Source organism: Mesocricetus auratus, unplaced genomic scaffold (genome assembly GCF_017639785.1).
Source record: "Mesocricetus auratus isolate SY011 unplaced genomic scaffold, BCM_Maur_2.0 Super-Scaffold_100014, whole genome shotgun sequence".
NCBI lineage: Eukaryota > Metazoa > Chordata > Mammalia > Rodentia > Cricetidae > Mesocricetus > Mesocricetus auratus.
In genome coordinates this window covers 2293147-2315955 of record NW_024429197.1, presented here as the reverse complement: position 1 = coordinate 2315955, position 22809 = coordinate 2293147, and the positions used below count along the sequence as shown (strand labels likewise).

Genomic DNA, 22809 nt, shown 5'->3' with positions numbered 1-22809 from the left:
GGTAGGGGAGGGCAGTTTCATTTTCCCAGGGGAAGCCCCAAAAGTTGAGATCGTGGCAAGATTCATGCATCGACAGAGACCCTAAGGCATGTGCTTCTGTTTCTTGTGAAATGTCCTTAGCCACAGTTTATGCTTGGCTTGCATGTTAGGAAATCAGCCTCAAACCTGCGGTGTGGTAGGGATGTAAGCACAGAGCCTGCAGTGAGGCATAAGCACATTTGCCTGGAGCTCGCTTTGTAGGCCAGAATGGCCTCAAACTCATAGGGAACCTGTCCACCTTTACCTCCCAAGCACTGAGATTAAAGTGTTGTCTTCATGCCCAAGCCATTTGGAGGGTTTGAGACAAGAAGTCTTATGTTGTAAAACAGGCTAGCCTGACACTTACTATGTAGTCCATGATGGCTTTGAACTTCAAAGTGATCCTCCTGCCTCAGCCTCCCAAGTACTGGGATTATAGGCATGAGCCACCATGACTCTGAGATATATACACACATATATACATGCAGATATATGTATAATATATATGTATAATATATATATCAACATTTTACCTTTATTTCTGAGAGTGTATGTAAGATTAAAGCTGTGTGTAGTCACGACTCTCCTCAAATTCATTCTGTAGACCAGACTGGCCTCAAACTCACAGAGATCCACCTGCCTCTGCCTCCCAAGTGCTATGATTAAAGGAGTGCGCCACCACTGTATTTGGTGGGAGAGGGGGCATGATGGTCATTTTGACTGGATGTGAAGTCATTTAAAAGAGAGACTTCTGGGCGTCTCGTGTGTGTGTGTGTGTGTGTGTGTGTGTGTGTGTGTGTGCATCCAGAGGCTTAACTGATGAGAGAAGATCCATCCTGAATAATAGGGCATATGGTGTTATGGTGTTTTTGAGACAGGGTTTCTCTGTGGCTTTGGAGGCTGTCCTGGAACTCGCTTGGTAGTCCAGGCTGGTCTCGAACTCACAGAGATCCGCCTGCCTCTGCCTCCCGAGTGCTGGGATTAATGGTGTGCGCCACCAACGCCCGGCTTTTTTAATGTATTTTTATTTTATGTAAATTAAGTCTTTTGCCTGCATGTATGTCTGTATGAGGGTATTGGATCCTCTGGAGCTGGAGTTAGTTTTGAACTGCCATGTGGGTGCTGGGAATTGAACACAGATCCTCTGGAAGAGCAGCCAGTGCTCTTAACCACTGAGCCATCTCTACAGCCTTGACTTTTTTTTTTTTTAAAGCAGTTACACAAGCTAGAACCTACACCCTCATGTTCGCTAGGCAAAAGGACTCAGATTCAATTTCCAGCATCTACATGGTGATGGTTTGGGGGGTCACAACTGCTTATAATTCCAGCTCCACAGGATCTGGCACCCTCTTCTGACCTCCAAGGGCACCCACACACGTGGTACACATAATACACTCAGGCACACATAGTATTTATTTGTGTGTGTGCAGGGTCACAAGTGTCATTGTTGGAAAATTAAGACCAGAGGGTCACCTGTGGGGGCAGGAGTTGATTTTCTCCCTCTTCCCTGAGGCTCCTGGTCTTCAAGCTTCGGGAAAGCTACTCTTACCTGCTCAGCCATTTTGCAGGCCAAGACTTCTTTTTTTGGAGATGGGTTCTCACTATGTAGAACAGGCCAACCTTGAACTCTATCTACCTACCTCTACCTCCTGAGTGCTGGGATTAACAGGTAACTACCATGCCCCATGCCCGTGGAATTTCTTAGTTTCTCACACACTGTGTGCCAGGGGGTTTTGTAATACCTGTTTGCAGAACATAAATGTTTCATAGATTGAAACTCCTCAAACTAGTTTTGAACTCCTGGAATCAAGTAATTCTTGCCCTTAAGCCTTCTGCGTAGCTGGGACTTAAAGGAGTACCCTTGAGGTACTTAGCTTCTGACCCAGTCCTGTGTCCCAAGAGTTAGCCTAGGAGGTCTACTTTATCCCAGGGCAATTTACTCGGTGTTTTAGCAAGGGGTGAAGCAAAGCCCTTGAATTCACTGTGTCTGGCATTTACTTAAAGCAAGCCTGTAGGATAGTTTCTAGAAGGTTCTCACCTAGTTTTTTTTTTTTCGAGACAGGTTTTCTTTATGTAGTCCTGCCTGTCCTCAAACTCAGAGATCCACCGGTCTCTGCCCCCGGGATTAAAGGCATGAGCCACTACCGTCCGGATATTTTTATTTTTTTTAAAGTAGTTCTTTTTATTTTGTTGCTTTTGAGACAGAATCTCTATTATGTAGCTGTGGCTGTCCTAGAACTCACTATGTAGACCAAGGTGGAATTAAAGACATGTGCCGCCACCGCCTGGCTCACAGACAGCTTTCTTGAAGTGAGACTTTGCGGGACCCCACACCCTGATGATGGCGACAGGGGGAAACAGAGAAACACAGAGGCTCGTTTCCTTCCGGGCTCCCGCTCTACGTGGGTAGCTTTGAGCCTGGGTTTCCTCATTTATTAGGAAAAAAAGAGAAAAAAAGGTAGGAAAGAAGGAAGGGAAAGGGAAGGAAGGAAGGACGGAAGGAAGGAAGGAAGGAAAGGGAAAAAAGGGTGGGGGCAACGCAGCTGTTGCTACAGTTTTCCAAGGCTTCCAACGCGGTGAGATGACTCTGGCGGTATCTAAAGGCACTTGCACTCGCCACTGCCCTTCTCGGTGCTCAGTGGGTACCCTGGGGGCACAGATGACTCAATCTGAAAGTCTTTAGTCTCAAACCAACAGAAAAAAAAGCCCGTACCCGCGCCGACTGCAGACATCCAGGAAACCTCAGCTCCCTTCGGCCCTTCTCAATATGGCGCCGCCCAGCGGCCACCGCGCGCAGGCCTGCCGCGCTGACGTGCGTGTGCGCGCGCTTCCGCTGCGCCCCGCCCCTGCGCATGCGCACTGCGCGCTGTCTTCTCCCAGCTTGAGCAGCGGCGGCGGCGGCGGCGGCGGCATCAGGGACAGCGGCGGCGGCGGTGGCCGCGGCGGCGTTTGAGTGTAGGAAGATGGCGGCTCCGGGCGGCCCCGGGTCCCGCCAGCTGTGACGATTGCCCGAGCACGGCAGGCACCGGCCTGAGGCAGAGTGGCCGTGCTCTGGCCCTGGCCCTGGCTCCTTCGCCATCGTCGCCGGAGACGCGAAGCGGAGAGCGCGGAGCGGGCTGGGCCAGGTGAGGCCTCTCCCGGTGCGGGGGCCGCAGCCGGGCGCCGACGCCTCCTCCGCTTTATGCTCGGGGGCCCCGGGGCACCCCGAGTCCGGCGCGGGCCCAGTGTACTGCGCGGGCGTGGGTCTTGGCGGGCCTGGGGGCTTGCTGTCGTCATCCTCGGTTCCCCTGGCTGAGGTGGGGACAGGCGCCCCTTTGCAGCCTGCCCTCGGGATGGGTGCAGACCTGTGCCCTTCTCCTTAACCAGGGTGGTCTGGTCCTCACCGGGTCAGGAGAGGATGCGTGGCCCGGGCAAGAATGGCTTTCGGGGTGTCATCGAGCCTCACCCCGCCCCCTGAAACCCTTAAGTCCTCGGAGAAGAGCGGGAGACGGCTGCTCTCCCGAATTGGGGCTGCGGCGGCGAGGGGCTGGCGTCTGGGAAGCTGCGGCTACAAAGAGATGATTTTTTGGAACTGGCTGACAAATTGAAACCCAAGCGGTCCCTTTCCTGACCCCTAGCCATTTGAATGTTCTCTTAGGAGTGGGAACTGCAGCTCTCCTTGCTGGAGACGGCAGTCCACACTGTGACTGAGGAAGGCTTGCCCTGGTGAGAATTGTCTGTTCAGGGAATTGTGGAGGGTGGGAAGGAGTTTGTAAATCAAGGAAAACAATTGGGTGAGATCCCGATAGTCACAGCAGAGAAACTTCAGATGATGGAGTTGGTTCGAAACCCTCGGAACAACCTACCGCTTGCTTTGTCTGTTGGATATTCTGAGTTTTAACAGGGAAATAAACGCTTCGTTTCGTTTCTCGGTGGCCAAAATGTTTGGACTCTTCCGTAGGAACCAGACACACAACCGGTTTTCACTTGCTGGAGGCAACACTGTATTATTTTGTTATTGTTTTTTTTTCCCCTTGCAACAACTTTTTGTTGTTGTTGTTGTTGTTGAAATGCTAGTAGTTGAGAGACTTTGTTTAGTTTTTCGGGTAGCGAAGACAGTTTGATGCCTGGTGGCCTTTTCATTGAGTAAGAATGGCTTCAGTTGGAATTATGTTGTGAATTGTTGGGACCATCTCTTTTGCTCGGACACACCAAACGTCTTTTGTAACAAATCGGGCTTTGCTTGTGCTTAAGAATGATGACATCATGGATTTAAAGGGACAAGGGAAATTGCCGAAGAAACACCCTCACTTAGAATTCAGTCTGTAGCTCTGAAGCTAGAGAGGGATGCTCTCTCAAATTTCTAACTGAGCTTATTCAGTTGTCTAATGTGTCTGGGTGTCTTTTCTGTTACACATTGATTAGTTTGTGTCTTACAGCTGTTTGCTTTAGATAAACCCAATTTAATATAGCGTTCAATCTACACTGAGCCATGAGTGGTTTTTTTTTTTGCACGTTAGCCAGCTTTTAATGACAACTATTAAGTTAAAATGACAATTACTTCATCTAATATTAGCTAGTTTTTTTGGCCATTTTCCCTGCTTTCTTTCTTTCTTTTTTTTTTTTCTTTTTTTTTTTTTTTTTTTTTTTTGGTTTTTCGAGACAGGCTTTCTCTGTGGCTTTGGAGGCTGTCCTGGAACTCGCTTGGTAGTCCAGGCTGGCCTCGAACTCACAGAGATCCGCCTGCCTCTGCCTCCCGAGTGCTGGGATTAAAGGCATGCACCACCAATGCCCGGCTTTCCCTGCTTTCTTAAATCAGCGTTTCCTATAGAAATGTGTAGATTTCCTTAGTATCTTTGCCAAATATAGAGACTTGAACTAAGGTTATGAAATTGGAGGGCCATTCTACATGTTAATTTTTTTCATGGAATCTGTGGTGGCTTGATGCTATGCTCCTTGGCATCATCTGTGGTGTTGCTGTGCTACACAGTCATCAGGTACTGATGGAACTCTGTGACATCATTCACTCTGCAGCATTTCAGCTTTGTTTCTTTACCTGTCTCAGGTGCAAAAAGAGAAAGATCAGGAAAAACAGCTAAGGATGTGTTTTTGTTCTTGTTGTTTTGGTTTTTTTTTTTTTTTTGGCTTTATCAGTTTCATTTTACGTGTACAGGTATTTTGTCTGCATGCACATTTATATACACCATGTGCGTGCCTGATGCCATGGGTCCCCTGGAACTGGAGTGATAGGCAGTTGTGAGCTACCATGTGGGTACTGGGATTTCAACCCCAGTTCTCTGTTCTCTGGAAGAGCAGTCAGTGCTCTTTAACCTCTGAGCCATTCTCCAACCCCTGATTTATTTTTATTACTAAAAAAAATGTGTGTGTGTGTGTGTGTGTGTGTGTGTGTGAGAGAGAGAGAGAGAGAGAGAGAGAGAGAGAGAGAGAGAGAGAGAGAGAGAGAGAGAGAGAGCGCCTGTGCACGTGCGCACACGCATGAGAGAGAAAGGGAGAAAGAAATTTAGGAACAGGGCTAGAGAGAATACATGTAGCAGAGGCCAGAGGCATCAGATCCTCTGGAGCTGGAGTAGCAGGCAGTTGTGAGCCATCTGGTGTGGATGCTAGGAGTTGAACCTGGATCTGCAAGAGCAGTAAGAACTTTTAACCACTGAGCCATCTCTCTAGCCCTAGGATGATGATGATGATGATGATGATGATAATGATGCTTTGGGGGGGGTTGAGACAGGGTTTCTCTCTGTGAATTTGGAGGCTGTCCAGGAACTAGCTCTTGCGGACCAGACTGGTCTCAAACTTACAGAGATCCTCCTGCCTCTGCCTCTTCCTCCTGAGTGCCAGGATTAAAGGAGTGCGCCACTACCACCACAGTCCTAGGATGCTTCTTAATGTCAACTTCTGGAAGCTGTGTGATAGTAACCTTCTCTGAAGAGCCGGCAAAAAAAGTTAGCCAAACCTTGGGTTTATGAACATGCTGAAGTCTCCGGGGAGGCTGGTCTAGAGATGAAAAGTATGTGATTATGTGTCTTCAGGGGGTTTTAGTGAATTAACAATTCTTTGTAAAACCCAAAGCCCCTCCATTCAAGAGTAGTATTCCTACCTTACATATCATTATGTAGATAAAAAGAGATGTTTCTGAAAGTGCTTTGAAAAGTGTATACTTTGAAATACATGAAATAATTGGTCAGGACAATGCAGACCATTGATTCCAGTACCCATGAGGTATAGGTAGGCAGAGCTCTGTGTGTTTTTTCTAGGCCAGTCTGGTGTACACAGAGTCCCAATATAGTTAGGACTTCATAATGAGACCCTGGCTTAAAAAAAAGTACAATACAAAGGAAATAGATAATCTCTTCATTAAAACACCTATTAAAAGGCCCCCTCTATGTGTTGGGTACTTAAGGAAGGAGGTATTAATGATTCTAAGGACAGTTTTTTATCTAAAGTTGCCTAGTGCCTGGTTGGAAAGGCAGACAAGAAAACCAGTTGCTTATTATAGTGCAGTAAGTGCACTTGTCCAACCTGGAGCTGGAGAGAGGAAGGAGGTTCTCAGAGCTGAGGGTGATTTTTCTCCAGCCTTGCCTATTCTGTTAGTCATTTATTTCTTAAAATTGTTTTGAAATTTATTTTATTTTATGGATACGAATTTTTTTCTGAATATTTGTGTGTTTACCTTGTGCTTGTTTGGTGTTCTCGGAGTTGGGAAAGGATATGGGATTCCCCAAAGCTGGAGTGGTAGATGGCTATGGACCACCACGTGAGTGCTAGGAATCCAACCATTGTCCCCTGGAGGAACAGCTGCTACTCTTAACCACCGAGACACTAACCAGCTCTGGGATTTGTTTATTTATTTCCTGTCTCAGTATGTAGCCTGTGCTAGCCCAGGTCCTCACCATCTTCCTCCTGCCTTCCCTAGGGTTGGGATTCTAGGTGTGGACTGCCACACATGGCTTAGGAAAACCTAATTTTTTCCCTCTGAGTTCTTTTCCCTTTTATTCATTCACTGTCATGCTTCTTACACAGCCTGCCCCAGTTAGGCTTTCTGAATTGTCAAAGATTAAGCAGTCTTGGGAGAGCCTTTCTGGGTGAGTCACAGGTGCAGGCAGGAAGCATTCCCCTCAGCAAACATCCCTCAGGTTCTGAATGAGGAAACTTCAGAGTGACACTTTCATTTTTTGGGGATGAACTGGCACATAGTGTTGTGTTTTAGTTGCTGCTACAGGGGTGGTGATGATGGGGACTAGTCCTGGCCTTGCCATTATTCCCAGCCCTTAGTTTTGTTTTTGTTTGTTTGTTTGTTTGTTTTCCAGACACAGTTTCTCTGTGTAGCTTTGTGGAACTCACAGAGATGTGCCTGCCTCTGCCTCCCGAGTGCTGGGGTTAAAGGCGTGCCCCACCAACGCCCGGCTCAGGTTTGTTTTTATTTTTCATTGTGTGTGGGTTTTTTGTACATTCCTTGGGCCCACAGAGGCCAGAAGACAGGGCATTGGATTCCGTGAAACTGGTGTTGCAGAGGTTTTTGAGCTGCCATGTGGTGCTGGGATTCCAATTCAGGTCTTCTGGACAAGCAGGGAATGTTCTTAATTTTATTGCTGAGCCATCTCTCCAACCCTCTCTCCTCCCCCTGTTTGTTTTGAGATAGGTTTAGTTGGTCCAGAGCTAACCTGGAACTTGTCATCTTCCTGCCTCCCACTCTCTAGGCTTGGGACTGCAGGTACGTGCACCATGCCCAGAACTATATATTTTCACTGGCCTTGGACTCACTGTGTAGCAGATGACCTAGGACTTCTGATCCTCTTGCCTCTGCCTCCTAGCACTAGGATTACAGGCCTGTATTACCAAGCCCGGTGTATTTGGTGCCGAGGATCTAGCTGTAGGCTGTAAGTGCATGCTAGACAAGCACTCTGCCAGCTGAGCCACATACCCAGCCACTTGTTATTCTGTATTGTGACAGTGTGTTATGTGGAAGTTGAGTGCATCATGTTATTTCTGAAATTGTTCTGTGATATTACAAATCTTGGAAACTATGACTTAGTGTCATTCTTTGAATTTTACATTTCCTTACTGATGCACATATTAGAAGGCAATTTTTCTTTTCTTTTTTTGGTTTTTCTAGACAGGGTTTCTCTGTGACTTTGGAGGCTGTCCTGGAACTAGTTCTTGTAGACCAGGCTGGTCTCAAACTCACAGAGATCCGCCTGTCTCTGCCTCCCAAGTGCTGGGATTAGAGGCGTGTGCCACCAATGCCCGGCTTATTAGAAGGCATTTTTGCCGTGAATTCTGGATGCTCTTCTTGTATTAAAATTTTTTACCTTTATTTGTAAAAAATTTAATTTTATTTTTCCCAGTGTTATTCTGTTTTCCTTCAGAAGGTTGAAGTATTGCATGGTACTTTGACATGGTGTGTTTTTATGTTCATATGTGAATCTGATAAACATGTAGGTCTTATGTAAAATGTTGTTGTTCTGGACTGTGGCTTAGCTTAGATAACTCACACACTTTCCTTTTCCCCTGGCCATCTCCCTCCTAACTTCTGAATTGATCCCAGGACTTCTGCATGCCCTGGTCACAGCCCCTACTCTACTTTCTCCCTGAGACTGAGCTATGCTCTCCGCCCCTGACAGTAACTCTTTCACGTTTCAACGTGGTCACATGCAGTTTTGAGGCAATTCAGTTAGTTTCTACAAGGGCAAATGGGTTTTAATAGCTGGTAATATACCTTAGACTAGTTAGCCATGCTCTTCCAATGCCCCTTTATTCTCTAGGCAGGCTGTTTAGAGTTTTTTGTTCTTCATTATAAAGTTCCTTTTTAACAATTTTAAATTAAAAAATTTTTTTTTGGTTTTTACGAGACAGGGTTTCTCTGTATTGTTTTGGAGGCTATCGGTCCAACCCGGCCTCAAACTCACAGAGATCTGCCTGCCTCTGCCTCCCGAGTGCTGGGATTAAAGGCATGCGCCACCACCACCCGGCAAATTAAAAATTTTTTAAAACTCTCTTTCTCTCTCTTGGTGTGTGTGCTTGTGCCTGCTTGCCTATCTGATAGAACCTGGACATCACAAATTGGCTAGACTGTCTGGTGTCTTTTTGGTTTTTCGAGACAGGATTTCTTTGTGTAGCCGTGGAACTCACTCTGTAGACCAGGCTGGCCTCGAACTCAGCAATCCGCCTGCCTCAGAGTGTGTCTCCCCAATGCTGGGATCAAAGGCATGCTCTATCACACTGGGCTAACCTAAGGAAGTTTTTAAACGGATCTGGGGATGTGGTAGAGTATTTGTTTAGCATACACAAGGTCCTGGTTGGGTTCAACCCTCAGCACACCCCTCCACCACCACCCCCCAAATAATAAAAGCAAAGAACGTTAAGAGTGTGCCGTGCTCTGACAGAACACTGGACTTCAGTTCCCATTACCTATACTGAGTAGCTCACAACCACCTGTAACTCCAGCTCCAGCTCCTATTTCTCTGGCCTCTGCACATATACATAATTAAAAACAAACCTTTTCTTGTTGTTGTTTTCTTTTTGAGACAGGGTTTCTCTGTCAAACAGCCCTGGCTGTCCTGGAACTCACTTTGTAGACCAGGCTGGCCCTGAACTCACTGATAACCACTTGCCTCTGCCTCCCCAGCGCTGGGATTAAAGGCGTATGCCACCACCGCCAAAATAATTTATTTTTATTTTCTGTATAAAGGTGTTTTGCCTGCAAGTATGTCTGTATGTGAGAATCAGATCCCCTGGAACAGCAATTTACAGACAGCTGTGAGCCATCATGTGGGTGTTGTGAATTGAACCCAGGTCCTCTGGGAAGAGCTGCCTGTACTCTTAACCGCTAAGCCATCTCTCCAGCCCCTAAAAACAAATCTTAATAAAATACCATGCTAATGGCCTTTTGGTTTAAAAAACAAGTATCTAGGGGGTTGGTTATTTGAGACAGAGAGTCTTAATCTTTGCTCAGTATGGGTAGTCTAGAAGGCATTTACTATGTAGCCCAGGCTAGCCTTGAACATTTTTCTTTTTGAGACAAGAATTTTCACTATGTATCATTGACTGGCCTGGAACTCTATGTAGATCAGGCTAGTCTCCAACTCACAGAGATTCATGTGCTTCTACCTCCCAAGTGCTGGGATTAAAGGCATGTGCCACTATGCACAGCTGGCATCTCATATTTGTAATCCTAGCAGTCAGGAGGTTAAGGCAGGAGGACTGCTGTTCGTTTGAGGCCAGCCTGGGCTACAACGTAAGACCCTGCACCCCCACCCCTTCATCGTGTCACCAGGAGGAGTGTCTGGGAAATCGCTACCTACTGATTGGTGCTGTTAAAGCTGAACCGGCAGGAAGGATGAGCAAACACTAACTATCCTAACAGTTTTCTATCTTTCATGTGTCAGTTCAATGTATTTAATCTTGTCTTTGGATTAACGTCTTCAGTGTGAGCATTCAGTGGGGGAAACAGGAGGCCTGGCTGTCTGGGCTGTGTCACTCAATGGTAGAGAGCTTCCGTAGCGTAGCATGTCCAAGATTGGTTTCCCAGCACTGAAGAAGAAAACCAGAAGATACAGGGAGAGCTTGGGGTGCTTCCACTGCCCCGTTTGCCAGTACACCCCCATTGGCACACACTGTTTATCTAGCATGGCTTCTGTTAGAAGTGCTCTGCTTTTAAGTTTCTTGTAGTGCTTAGGATTGAACCCAGGGCCCTGAACATGGTAGGGACGTGCTTAACCACTGAACTAAACCCCACCCCATTTCAAGTTTTGATTTATGGTTTGTAGTTTTAATGAATTAACAGACTAAATATAGTGTCACATACTTATAATTCCAGCACTTGGGAGGTGAAGGCAGGAGTATGGAGAGTTGCTGTCTACCTTTGGCTTCACAGATCCTGTCTCAGGAAAATAATAATAACAACAACAACAACAACAGGATAGTTAAGTCCTTCTAACCCAGGTATCATCCTTCTCTTGTCTGGAATGCTGTATGGTATGGTGGAATGTATCAGCGTTGCTTTAGAGCTTGTAAACTGGTCCAGAGTAGTAAACGTGAAACAGTGAAAATAGGAATATTTATTATACTAGGACATATTTTTTTTTTTGAGACAGGGTTTCTTGTATTGTTTGGAGGCTGTCCTGGAACTCGCTCTGTAGACCAGGGCTGGCCTTGAACTCACAGAGATCCGCCTGCCTCTGCCTCCTGTGTGCTGGGATTAAAGGCCTGTCCCTCCAACGCCTGGCGACATTTTCTTTTTTTTATAATTTATTTTTATTTTATGTACATTGGTGTTTTGCCTGCATTTGTATGTGTGTGAAGGTGTTGGATCCTCTGGAACAGGAGGTACAAACAGTGTGAGCTGTCATGTGGGTGCTGGGAATTGAACCCAGGTCCTCTCGTAGAGAAGCCCGTGCGCTTAACTGCTGAGCCCTCTCTCCAGCCCCTCCTTTTGACATTTTCATATGTATGTATCATTTTACTTCTTATTTTTGCCCCTCTTCCAAATATTTATTTCTACAATTTGTTACTTTTTATTTATTTATTTTTGTTTTTCGAGACAGGGTTTGTCTGTATAACAACCATACGTGTCCTGGAACTTGATTTGGAGATCAGGCTGACCTCAAATTTAACCACACAGATGTGTCTGCCTCTGTCTCCCCAGACAAGCACTACCATGTCTGGCTATGTTACATATTTTGAATGTGGAGGTGCCATGGTACAATCTGTGGGAGTTATTTCTGTTCTTCCACCACGTGGTTCCTGTTGATAGAACTCAATCATCAGGCTTGGTTGTCAAATAACCCTAGATGTGTCATTGACATAGACACTGGCCAGCAAAAGAGAGGGGAACATTTTTTACTCCGTTTTAAATGCTGGCCCTTAAACCTGAATTGCAGTGTTGGTGACTATAGTCATTCCTGCTTTCCAATCTGTGGGAGTATGTTATACAGCAACACAGAAAATTGAGGACCGTCTGTAATGGCACTTTTCCATGTTTCTGGATATGATTTCTTTCTGTTTTTGAGGTAGTCTCCCTCTGTAGCCCCAGCTGAGCTGGAATGCATTATGTAGATGAAGCTGGTCTTGAACTTGCAGCAGTCCTTGGTCTTGGGTGTTACTGCACGAGCCACGACTGTACACTGTATCTTTCTGTTTGTTTGGGTTGCTTTAGTGTTTTGAGATGGTCTCACTATGTACCTCTGGCTGTCCTGGAACTCACTATGTAGATCAGGCTTGCCTCAAACCACAGAGAGTCACCTATCTCTGTCTCCCAAGTGCTAAGATTAAAATTCTACCTTGAGCAGAATTTTGGCTGTGCGTGTTACATCGTATTAACTTCCTGCTATTTATTGCCTTTGTCTCCACTTCCATGGAAACCATAGCAATGAGAAATGAAGTGTGGGTTTCCATTAGGCGATTAGTGGGTAGAATCTAACTTATGGTGGTGAAGAGAAGCAGCTCTCTGCACGGGTGTCTGAATTGGCTTGGGTCTTGTAGTGCCACCCGCTCTAAGATGATGAAGGGTAGAAAGTCAGAAGGAGACCCTCACTAGTGGAAGGTCCTACCATACTCCAAGTGGAGAGGGCTATTTTGGAAGTGAGGATGGTCAACAAAAACAGAGGTTCAGAGAGATCCTGAGAATGTCCAAGGGACAGGGGTTCAGTGGCTGAAATGAAATCTGTAGGAAAGGCCACTGATCTCACTGGTTATCCCCTGGCTGCAACATGGTACATACTATACTGTCGGATCATCCTATTTTTTGTTTGGAGTCAGTGTTTCTTCATATAACCTAGGCTGGCTTTATACTTGCTCTGCATCCCTAGGCTGGCCTAGAACTCCAGATCCTCTTGTCATGGCTTTCATGTAGCTCAGATTACAGGAGTCCATCTCCTCACCCCCCCCCCTCCATAACCAAGCAGCAGAATATGCCAATTAGGTATCTTCTAATTCAGTCATTCATTTAATTCTGACACTACCTGGATGGACGTAGTGATAGTTTCAAACATCAAGGTTGAGAGTTCAGCACTGCCAGAGTAACCCAACTCCCCACTCTGATCCAACTGTAAGTCTGGTTTCTCATGACTCCTTTGGGCTCACAGAACCTCTACAAACATTACACATCTGTATTGTAAAAATGGCAATGGGGTGCTGGATTTCCAGATGTCTGCTGCAGCCGGATCTGCATTTGGTCCCACATAAAAACTAGATGTGTTCCCACACAGGATCACATCTCACAGCACTGAGCAGGGTCATGACAGGACTTTTGGAATTTGCTGGCCACCAGCCATAAAACACTAGCTCCAGGATCAGTAAGGGATCCTGCCTCAAAGTAATAAGGTGGAGAGTGCCGGAGGAGAAATGGCTTGTGGCTTCCATGTGTATGCACAAGCCACACAGAAGCACACACATTAACGGCTGTATCCTCTAGATGCCTCTGCATACTCAGTAGTCTGGACTTTCCCCAAGCCCAGATTTTATCTGCTTCTGGATTTTTGTTTTTTAGTCAGAATATTGTATAGTCCAGACTGGTCTCAAACCCTCTATTATAGATAAGCATGGCTTCGAGTTTCTGATCCTGTTGCCTTAGCCTCCTGAGAGTTGGGGTTACAGGCTTGTACTGCCATGACTAGTGCCTATTTTGAGTTTGATTGATTAAATCCTTGACCATTGGTGATCAAGTTAGCAGCTGGAGGGTGGGCCAGTGTGCTCACTTTCCTTAATCTTGCCTGTGAGTCCAATCTTGAAGCTCCTGGGGTTGCAAGTTGTAAGTCAACTTACTAGTACAGAAAGATTCTACTTTGGAAATTCTCTAGTTTTTAGGAGTTGTGTGCCAAGAAACAGAAGAAAGGCCAATTATATATTTCACAATTATCACAGTCACACAGGAATCCTTAGCATTCAGCATTTCAAAGTTATATTTTACAACCAATCATTAACATTAACTTTGTCAGTAAAGGACTTTATGATCATTCATTAGAGTATTGACAGCCAGGCATGGTAGTACATGTCAGTGACCCCAGCACTGGCAAGGCAGAGACAGGAAGATCAATGTAAATTTGTGGCCAACCTTGATACGTATCAAGTTCCTGCCTTAAAAAACAAAACACGGGCTGGAGAGATGGCTCAGGTTAAGAGCACTGACTGCTCTTCCAGAGGTCCTGAGTTCAATTCCCAGCAACCACATGGTGGCTCACAACCATCCACAATGAGATCTGGTGCCTTCTTCTGGCGTGCAGACATACATGGAGGCAGGATGTTGTATTCATAATAAATAAAATAAATCTTTAAAAAAAAACAAAACACAGGCCGGGCCATGGTGGTGCACGCCTTTAATCCCAGCACTCGGGAGGCAGAGGCAGGCGGATCTCTGTGAGTTCGAGGCCGGGCTGGACCGATAGCCTCCAAAACAATGCAGAGAAACCCTGTCTCGTACAAACCAAAAACCAAAACCAAAAACAAAACAAAACAACAACAACAAAAAAACACAGACGCTGTTGAGGTAGCTCAGCAGTTACGAGTACTGGCTGCTCTTACAGATGACCTGGCTTGGTTCCCAGCAGCCACATGGTGGCTCATACCATCTGTAACTTCAGTTCCAGGGGCATCTGATGCGCTGATTTCCACAGGCATCAGGAACAGATGTGATGCACAAACATATATTCAGGCAAAGCACTCAGACAAGGTGATAAAACAGCAACAAAAGGTGTTAATAAAATTGCCTTGGAGTATAATCAGTTGACAGAGTGCTTGCTGTGGGTTTGATCCCTAGCACTATGAGAAAGCAAAATATTGATATTGATAAATCCCTATTAGTATGCTAGGGAGGTGAGGGTTTAAAAGCGAGCAGGCTTCCTGGTGACATCCATTGGAGATAGCAAAGGTTAAAGGTTCATTGATGTTAAACATTTCTAAGCTTAAGTTCCTTGTGGAAAAATGCTTTAGATGCCTGTGTAGCCCACTCATCTCCACCTAATGTCAGTTTAAATTATGTGGGTAACCAAAAGGGGCAACTGATGCCTACTCAGCCACTGTAGTGAGCTCTAAGCTAGGGCAACCAAGGAGGGGGGGACCCAACTCTTTTTTTTTTTTTTTTTTTTTTGGTTTTCAAGACATGGTTTCTCTTAGTAGCCATGGTTGTCCTGGAACTCACTCTGTAGACCAGGCTGACCTTGAACTCACAGAGATCCACCCGCCTCTGCCTCCTAAGTGCTGAGATTAAAGGAATTTATGACCTTCGCCTGGCAGTGGGACCCAGTTTTAGCATTGCTTCTTCCATTATAGCCACCCCTGTTCTGCTTTTTTTTTTTTTTTTTTTTTATTACAAGGAAGGTGCTCGAAGCCACTTCTGCACACATGCTGTTTTTATATGACTGTTTGCAGTGGAAAGATGCCTGAAAATAACCTTGTTCAGTCAAGCCCCCTCCCCTGTTTACATAGTTAAGTGGATAAATGTTGCCAAATGGAGTACTTAGACTTTTCTGCCCTCTGTTTTCTTTCTGCCTACACAGTAGCAGAAGTCACTTGGATGGCATTTGCAGATGCAGCTCTAGGAAACATTAGGAAAGAACAGTTCACTCTGCAGAGCTGGTGTACAGAGCGCAGTGAACTAAGTTAGTGAAGCTGGTCCTTGTATGGACACAGACCTGCTGTGCATGAGTGTGTGGATGAGTGTGTGGACACAGACCTGCTGTGGATGAGTGTGTGCATGAGTGTGTGGACACAGACCTGCCGTGGATGAGTGTGTGCATGAGTGTGCGGACACAGACCTGCCGTGGATGAGTGTGTGCATGAGTGTGCGGACACAGACCTGCTGTGCATGAGTGTGTGCATGAGTGTATGGACACAGACCTGCTGTGCATGAGTGTGTGGACACAGACCTGCCGTGGATGAGTGTGTGCATGAGTGTGCGGACACAGACCTGCTGTGGATGAGTGTGTGGACACAGACCTGCTGTGGAGGAGTGGGCTGCTCTGTTTCTCTTCAACTGGAGCCATGAAGTGGTAGTCTCATCTCACATGTCCTCTGCATCATGTGAGCTTTCTGGCCTATATAACTTTGTAATAAGGTTTGGACTTTTTCTCCAGTGTCATTAAACTAACAGCATGTGAAAATCTATTAGTAAAATACCCACCTCTGTGGAGTAAGGTTATGAAACTGACCTGACTGTATTAGAGTTTCTTTGATATAATCAGTTGGAGTTCATTAGATAAAAGTAACATACAGTGTTAGGTAGTTAAATCTTGTTAGTGATATAGACCTGAATAATGTAATGAGAGAGCTGAACATGGTGGCACAGGCAGTCAAGAAGTGGAGGAAGGAGGAGTACAAGTTCAAGACTAGCCTGGACTGGATAGAAACCAAGCCTGGAAAAAAGGGGAGGGGGCACTGTTTGTAACTTCCCCTTTGATTTGTACTGTATTTTACAACCAAAGCCTTCTGTTTAATTCTTTTATTTTTTATGTCTTTAATAATTTATTTAACTCTATTTTATGTGCATTGATGTGAAGGTATCAGATCCCCTAGACTGGAGTTACAGACAGTTGTGAGCTGCCATGTGGGTGCTGGGAATTGAATCCAGGTCCTCTGAAAGAACAGCCATTGATCTTAACCCCTGAACCATCTCTCTAGCTCCTATATACCATATTATTATAAGCAGGGTTATCCTATATTTTGCATGTTTGTACCATCTTTTCTTTGATATAGAAATTCAGGGCTAGTGAGGTGGCTACTTGGCTAAAGGTGTCTGCTGTACAAGCCTGGCAACCGTGTTCAGTGTCAGCAACCCTCAGCCTTGATAGAGGTGGATGGAGAGTTGTCTTCTGATCTCCGCACATGTGTACCTCCCCCATCAATAATAAACTTAACTACAGAAAAAGGAAATTCAGCTTTCAGGTGTGGAGGCAGAGGCAGGCAGATCTCTGTGAGTTCAAGGCCGGTCTGGTCTACAGAGCGAGTTCCAGGACTGGCTCCAAAGCTACACAGAGACACCCTGTCTCAAAAAAAAAAAAAAAAAAAAAAAAAACAAGGGCTGGAGAGATGGCTCAGAGTTAAGAGCACTGGCTGCTCTTCTAGAGGTCCTGAGTTCGATTCCTAGCAACCACATTGTGGCTCACAACCATCTATAATGAGATCCCATATCCTCTTCTGACAGAACACTGTATGCATAATAAATATTTTTTTTAAAAAGAATGCTAATGGGTAATACAGTAATACAGATAGGTAATTTGAGGACATACTTTATTTTCCTATTTTATTAACGGGAATCCTTATTGGATAAGAGACATGTTAACCATTGGAAAAAATCCTCACTCTTGCTGACATCTGTTATTAAATGTGGGATGCTTTATAGCAGCCACTCAGTGGTGTCTGTGTATCAAAGGAACACAGTTTGCTAATAGCAACAGTACAGTGGTAGTTGTGCCAAAGCATTCTATTCCTAGACTTCTTTGTTGTTGTTAAATCATTGACTGCCAGGAGTGAAGGAGTCTCCTGATTATGAGCTTCTATTACTATAGATAAGATATTTTAATATCATGAGTATGGTCAAAACATCCGTTTGAGTGCCAAATAGATTGTGCCCTTTTCTCTAGTGTGGTTTTCTAACTGTCAAGTTACGAGTTTAGGAAACAATAATTTGAAACCCTTCTATCCTCACTTTTCTTTCGATGCTCTGAAACACTACCTGTTCGCCAAGTGGAGTTGAGCACATCGCCTGGCACCTTACAGCGGGGGTCCTCGCCTCCCTTGAGCTATATAAGCTTGATACCGTTTATCATATAGCTCTGTGCTATTGCTCATGCATGTGTTACTAGCTATTAATGAGATCATTTTGCTTTGGAGGTTGTCTTGGTACTAACTCTGTAGACCAGGCTGGCCTCAAACTCACAGATCCGCCTGCCTCTGCCTCCTGAGTGCTGGGATGCTGGGAATAAAGGTGTGTGCCACCAAACGCCTGGCTTTTTTTTTTTTTTTTTTTTTTTTTTTTTTTTTTGGTTTTTTGAGACAGGGTTTCTCTGTGGCTTTGGAGGCTGTCCTGGAACTCGCTTGGTAGTCCAGGCTGGTCTCGAACTCACAGAGCTCCGCCTGCCTCTGCCTCCCGAGTGCTGGGATTAAAGGCGTGCGCCACCAACGCCCGGCTGATGGTGTACTCTTAAGGCTTGGTATAATCTTTGGGTGAGCCATGTTGTGACTGTGTATAGATTTCTTATCCAGTAGTGTTTGTGTTGTCAGGGGTAGCACTGTTTTCTAACAGCACCTGTGTGATTATGGTAAAAAGCTTTGAAGAGCAAGTTGAATTCTGTTCTAAATCTTCAACTGCATTTTGAGTGAATCAACTAAATTTCAGTTCTGTCTGTGTGTCTGTCTGTGTGCATGGTCTTTGGTGCATGTGGGGTGGTGGGAGAGAAATGTGGGGTGTGGGAACTGGCTCTTTCCTTCTACGCTGTGGGTTCTAGGGATTGGACTGAGGTCATCAGACTTGGGGTAAAGTGTCTACCCATTGAGCCATCTCACCTACCTTTCAACTTTATTTGAGACAGAGTCTCCCACTAATGCTAGAATTCAGCAGTGCAATTCGTGTGGCCAGTTAGCAGCCTCTTGACAAATAAAAATTGGCATTCTCAAAAAATAAACAAAAACCCCAACAACAAATAAAAAAAATCTATTCTTTCTGCTCCTGTTTAAAAACAAAACAGGGGGCTGGAGAGGTGGCTCAGAGGTTAAGAGCACTGACTAGTCTTCCAGAGGTCCTGAGTTCAATTCCCAGCAACCACATGGTGGCTCACAACCATCTATAAAGAGATCCCATACCCTCTTCTGGCGTGCATATATTTATTTATTTATTAAAAACACAACACCCTGCCTCCATGTACATCTACACACCAGAAGAGGGCACCAGATCTCATTACAGATGGTTGTGAGCCACCATGTGGTTGCTGGGAATTGAACTCATGACCTCTGGAAGAGCAGTCAGTGCTCTTAACCTCTGAGCCATCTCTCCAGCCCATAAATAAATAATCTTAAAAAAAAAGAAAAGAAAAAGAAAAACAAAACAAAACTTAAGAATTTAAGGAACATAAAAAGCATATTAGGATCGGTAGAGATGGCTCACACCTTTAATCCCAGCACTGGGAAGCTGAGGCAGGTGGATGCCTGCGTGTTCGAGGCCAGCCTGGTCTGCAGAGCAAGTTCCAAAGCTACACAGAGAAACCATGTTAGTTTTGACCAGTAGACTATCTTACCACTCAGTGGCTTGGTGGGGGGGGGTGTCATAGCTGTGTAATGGGATTTGGTTTCTGTTGTGAAGTGAGGTCAGCATGCAGATGCTCTGAGAGTGTAATAGTTTGAATGTAACTGGCCCCCCCATAACCTTATGGGGAGTGGCACTATTAGGAGGTGTGGCTTTGTTGGAGTAGGTGTGGTTTTGTCGGAAGTTTATTGCTGTTGGGGTAATAAAGTCTCTCATAATATGCTCAAGCCATGCCCTGTGTATCAGTTTACTTCCTGTTGCCTTTGGATAAAGATGTAGAACTCTCAGCATCTTCCCCAGTGCCATGTCTTCCTGCACACTGCCATGCTCCCTGCTATGGTGATAATGAACTAGACTGAAACTGTAAGCTGCCACCTCAATTAAATGTTTCCTTTATAAGAGTTGCTGTGGTCATGGTGTCTCTTCACAGCAATAGAAACCCTAACTAAGATGGAGGGGAAATAATCTAGAAACCTTATGCTCAATGGAAGGCAAAGAAGCCCAGTTAAACAGCCTGACTTGGCACTCTGTGTCTATTGAGATGACTTCAGATTGCGAGTTTTCCCACCATCTGAAGAGGTCTGACACCGGTGAGGATGAGAACTTGCCTTTTTAAACAGTGAAAACTACATTCCTTGAGTTTATGCATACACGTGGGAAATGCTTTAGGCCAAATGAAAACAAAACAAAACAAAATTCAGAGCATCAAAACACTTCTGTGCCCTCAGGAGCTGGGAGTACTTGATCAAAGAAGTAAAAAGGAAGCACTGTGTGAATTGGTGCTGAGCATACAGTTACCTAGGAGAGGCGTCTGCCACCCGGTGTGTAAGGGCGGAGCTAGCTAGCAGAGGGAGCCTTTAGGGCATGGGACTGAAGTTTCTGTGAACCAAGCAAGGGTTTGACAGTGAAAGCTCCTTAAAAGTTACATAGACCGTGGGAATGGGGCTACACAGATTTGCTAATTGTGCTTTTAGAAGATTTGGGCAGGAGGTAAATTGTCAGACAGATGTACTTTACATGGGAAAAATAGAAATGTAAATGACCTTCCATAGCCTCCTGATTCAGTTGTTCTGAGGCCAACCTGGGCTCACTGTCAGTGTTGTGTTGGGGTTGCCTGATTATTTGAAGTAAATATGAAAATGGCCTCACCCAATGGGTCTTTTTTTTTTTTTTTTGTATTTTTTCTTGGGTAAGTTTAGAGCAGAGTGAGGTTGACGTAACTGAATCAGAGAAGGGAATCAGTTGTGTCTATGTGGAAATAGGAGCAAAACACTTTAGGGGACAGGACTGGTTAGCTGGGTGAGAATGGGAGTAGTAGGGGAAGATGGGGAAGTAAGCTCAAAATACATCATGTACTTGCACACTAGGCCAGGCTAACCCTCTCCTTAGAAATAGTGATACAGGGGCGTTACCGTGTCCATCCTTCACCAGACTCTTCTAACTGGCTGTCTTAGTAAGGTCTGCGAGACAGGTTTGCTGAGTTTGGTATCATCATCTGTCTCCTCGTCTGATCCCTGTTTCTCCCATACCCCTTGTAGAATTTACCCCCCACTAAACTTTTACAGTCCTAATTCTGCTTAGCACCTTCTCCTTCCAGTCTCACTGGGGCATAAGACAGGGTCTCACTGGGCAGTCCTTACTGGCCTCGAACTCACCCAGTTCCTCCTGCCTCTTCACTTCTCAAGTGTTGGGGTTAAAGGTGTGTTTACTACACCTGATCTTACATAAATGACATTTCCTTAATTTTACTGTTTTTCCTTAGGCTTTGTATATGCAAATGACTTGTTTGCCTTTATATATGATATAGAATTTTCTTTCTAGAAATTTCTGGGAATAGAGCTAAGCACAAAAGGAAATTTAAAGTATACTATCTCCACTAGAAATGACTACTAACAAGAATATATTCTCACCAACTCTTGTGAAGTACATGAATATTCAGCCCATGACTCTTTCACAGAACATATGTTCCCATTTAGGAACAGAATTTTAACAGCACTTCTGGAACTTTGCTAATCACTGTCCTCACTTTTTTTTTTTTTTGGTTTTATGAGACAGTTTTCTCTGTATTGTTTTGGAGGCTGTCGGACCAGCCCGGCCTCGAACTCACAGAGATCGGCCTGCCTCTGCCTCCTGAGTGCTGGGATTAAAGGGGTGTGCCACCACCGCCCGGCCACTGTCCTCACTTTAATAGCACAGATTAACTTTGAACTTGTGTAAATAGTCATGTAGTATGTTCTCTTTGCTATGTCCTTTTTTTTTTTTTTGAGACAGGGTTTCTCTGTGTAACAGCCCTGGTTGTCCTGGACCTTGCCATGTAGATCAGGCTAGCCTTGAACTCACATAGATCGCCTGCCTCTGCCTCCCGAGTGCTGGAATTACAGGTGTGTGCCGCCACCGCCAGGCCCCTACCTATCATTCTTGACTTAATGGGTTTGCATTGTGAATGACAGTTCACACTATTGATTCTGTTGTTAGGCATTTGGGTTTTGTTTTCTATTGCCTAGATTTGTCATATTTTCTGTTGCCCATATTGCTTTATAGTTTTCGGTTTAGCCAATTAAGCCTGTTCTTAGAACGCTCATTATCCTCTAATTGAATTTTCCTGTGTAAGGGCCAGCACTCTAAGTATGCACTCTAATGTTGAACCATAGCCCCTTTCAAATTGATATGCATACATACACACACACATTCCTGAGACAGGCCTCATTATGAACCTTAGGCTACCTCTAAGTCCTGCTTCAGCCTCCCAAGTACTGGGATCACAGGTGTGTACCCTTATACCTGTCTTAAAGCTGGGTTTTTGGTTTGTTTGTTTGGTTGGTTGATTTTGTGTTTTGAGACAGGGTTTCTGTGTGTAGCCCTGACTGTCCTAGAACTTGCTCTGTAGGCTGACCTCCAACACAAGATATTCACCTGCCTCTGCCCCTAGAGTGCTGGGATTAAAGGTGTGTGCCCCCAATCCCCCTTTATGCTTCCCCTCCCTGATTGATTCTTCCCAGTGTTGTACTGCTCTTTTGTAGGACCAAGAGTTAGTTTTTCCTTGTCAGTGGGAGATTTGGATCATTGGCTGTTCCCTGAATCATGTATTAGTCAGATCTCTGAGTTAAAGGAATTATGAAAGAACAGGTTTTCCAGGTTGTTTTTGCTTGTCTGAGACAGTGTCTCACTATGTAGACTTTAGGCTGGTCTAAAACTCACAAAGATCTACCTGTCTCTGCCTTCCAAGTGCTAGAATTAAAGTTGTTACGTTACCATGCCAAGCTTGGTGGTGGGTTTTGTTTTTAAGATTTATTTATTATTTTTTAAGGTTTATTTATTGTGTACAGTGTTCTGCCTGCATGTATGCCTACATGACAGAAGAGGGCACCAGATATTACAGCCACCATGTGGTTGCTGGTGATTGAACTCAGGACCTCTGGAAGAGCAGCCAGTGCTCTTAACCTCTGAGCCATCTCTCCAGTCCCAGTTTCCTTGTTTTAAGATTACACTAGAACTTGAGTGTGATTCTAGGGGGAAATACATTGTGATGGGCTTGGCATTTGAACTCTATCAAATTAAGATGG

The 22809-nt window shown here is 45.0% G+C and overlaps 1 protein-coding gene across 1 annotated transcript in view; it reads left to right on the top strand.

The window, feature by feature from the left end:
• The first annotated feature begins 3014 nt into the window (after positions 1-3014).
• Positions 3015-22809, top strand: part of Fbxo42 (F-box protein 42) — a 57327-nt gene continuing 37532 nt past the window's right edge. The window contains exon 1 of the mRNA XM_040757514.1: positions 3015-3143. The gene's annotated coding sequence lies outside the window, so the exon portion shown is untranslated. The remainder of the gene's footprint in view (positions 3144-22809) is intronic.